The following is a 3228-nucleotide window of genomic DNA, read 5'->3' as shown; positions in this document are numbered from 1 at the left end:
ATAAAGTCATATTATAACATCGACTGAGATAAAGAATAAAATGAAATATTAAAAACACGATGTATCTCGCTGCATTGCGCGAGTACTCTTCTAGTTATTATTTTATAAAGTGAATTATGGATTAATAAAATTGAATTATCATTTTATAGAGTAAATAATAGATTTGGACGTTGTGTTTTGATTTTTTTTTCTAACTAGGGTCCTTATGGAATGTGTATTATGGTTTGGTACTTATGGTATTTAATTTGTATTGACCATTGTCTCTTTTTGACTATATCATTAAAATAAATCATTTAACTCAGTTAATCAAGAACCATGAATTAGTTTGACACGGCAAATGATCGTGTGAGAAAAAGAGATAAAGTGAGAAACGTAAGAATGAATCTGAATACTTTATCACATTTAATCTTAAACCCCACCTATGAATTGCGATTGACATAGAGATTGATCTGGTGCATCTCATTCCGATGCATCTAATCCTAATGTGCATCTAAGGGTAGAGATCACTTCTTACGCTTCTCACATACACACACACACACACACACACACACATATATATATACATACATCTGAAACAAGTAGTTAAACTACAGTGCTAATTTTCACATCGGCTTTGGTCTTAATTTTTCCTTACACTCCAAGCTAAGACGTTTAGCCCATCATCGCTCGGTTTTTTCTCACGAAGGATGTAAATACTGAAAAGTAAATAACTTATGCAGAAAAGTAAATTGCATAAATTAAATTGCCAGAAATTAAAATATTAGAATTTAAAGTACTGGAAATTAAAGTACTGAAATATAAATGACTGAAATTAAATTGCTAGAAATTAAAATGCAGAAATGTAAATTTGCAATAAAGTAAAGTGCAGAAATTAAAAGACTGAAAAGTAAAGTACTGGAAAGTAAAAAATTAGAATTAAAATATTGAAAAGTAAAATGCAAAAAAATAAATACTTAAAGGTGAAATTACTCTAAAAGAAGAGATAATAAAGTAAAAAGAAAAGACTAGTAAGAAGAAAACTAAAGAAACTTGCACTCTAAGTTATGAAGCTTGCAAGACAAGGAAAATCTTGTAAGAAAGAAGATTGGAGAAACTTGCAATCTAAGTCACGAATCTTGCAAAACAAGTTTCGTCACCAAAAGTAAGGAATACTCGGAAATATTTAGAAAGCAGATTATTTTTATCTAAGAAAATTAATCGTGAGCCACAAAGAATGGAATCTGATGTAATGCAACAGTAATCAATTAATTCCAACTTGTAACGAAAATTGGAAAGCTTTTAAAAATCGAGAATAAGAAAAGAAATGAGATGAGACTTGAACACTTGGACTTAAAAATATACTTGAGAATAAAATAGCAAATTTACTTCAATAAACTAGGTTCTTGTTTGTAAGCAAGAAAACTGAAAACTAAACAAAATATTAGAGAGAAAGTAATAAAAACCCAAAGGTTGCATGTCTTTTTAGCCTAGAATTAACTCCTATTTATAAGGAGTACGGATCTTACAATGAAAGACTAACTAATAAGACAAAATGAAGCTTCCAAGAAGGCTTCAACCAGGCCCAAGTCCTTAGAATCTGTAGCTCCAAGGGAGCAGCCCAAAAATTTCGGCCTAGAGAAAAAGTGCAGCTCACTGCCTGGTGAATCAAATATAAATATCACATATGATATTTGATGAAAATTTTGAATTTTTTTATCAAATTATATCAAGAAAAGAAGTTATACAAAATTTTATAAAATAATTATGAATTTATTAAATTAAAAAATAATAAATCTAAAAGATATAATTAGATTTTTGAAGATTTATCCAATCAAAATAAAATTATCCTAATTGCTCAATTTTTTATGTCATATTTTAATTAGTGGATTATGTGGCTCATATTCCTTCTCACTTTCTCACATGATCCTCCCCCCTCTCTCTCTCTCTCTCTATATATATATATATATATATATAGGGGAGCGATCAAATGCAAACCACTCAATTTGTACAAACCGTGCAAACCTCATTCAACCAATCATAATTTTTCATTTTGTTCATTTTTTTTGTAATTATGAGAGGTTGATTAATCATTTTTATTGTGAAGGATGTTAATCATAGATATTATCATCTTCATTATTTTAATTTTTAGAGAAATACACGAAACAGTTTCATTAATTTTAGAGAAATACATGAAACAGTTTCATTAAGTATTATATGAAACAATTTCACAACCATATATGAAACAACTTGATCAAAAAAAGTATTATATGAAACAATTTCACAAGATTAAACAATTTCATGAAAAAATTTCATAAGATTAAACAATAAAATCGACGGATGAAGGTGGTTTGCACGGTTTGCACAAATGAGGACGGTTTTTATTTGATCACTCCTATATATATATATATATATATATATATAAAGAGAGAGAGAGAGAGTCGAATTCATACGAGAATGATATGTATTTAAAAAAAATTAAAAGAATGATAATGGACCATAGATTTCATTAAATAATAGCTTAAACAATTAATTTAATAAATAACTAAATAAGAGCATACAAATAATTTAATTATATAAAATTTATTTAAGACATTTATTTAATATTCTATTTTTATCATATGTATGATTTTAAATTTGATTTAATTTTATATTTAAAAAAATATTTTATATTTAAAAAAATATTATATATTTAAAGAATTATTTTTTATTAAAGCAATATTTAAAAAAAATTACAATTTTTGTCAAAATCACATGTGATTCACAATCAAATTTTTTTCAATTCTTTTTCCTAATCATATGTAATTTAAAACTTGAAAAACAATGACTAAAAATTAAACATGGAAAAAAAAATAATGAAAATAGAATCACATATGGTGTGTAGCAAAACATATATTTTAAAATGTATAAGGTCATATATACTTCAAAATGTAATTCATAATTTGCACATATCACATGTAATGTTATAGATAACTTACATTTTTTTTCCACTATAATCAATATCACATATGATACATTGACGAACATTAACGATTTTTTTTTTTTTGAAAAAAAAAGTCGATTAATTGTGGATATCATATATAAATTTTTGACGAAAATTTGTAAAAACTTCTTAAATGAACTACTTCAATAAAAATAAATATTTTAAATGAAAAACTAAATCAGACTTATTTTAAATTTTATAAGAATAAAAACAAAAATGAAAAACTAATCATGCTTAAATCATGAAAACTATAAAAAAATCATGAATAA

This window comes from Cynara cardunculus (assembly GCF_001531365.2).
Source record: "Cynara cardunculus var. scolymus isolate 2C chromosome LG 16, CcrdV1, whole genome shotgun sequence".
Classification (NCBI taxonomy): Eukaryota; Viridiplantae; Streptophyta; class Magnoliopsida; order Asterales; family Asteraceae; genus Cynara; species Cynara cardunculus.
The sequence above is the reverse complement of the archived record's forward strand: the minus strand, read 5'-3'. Positions refer to the sequence as shown.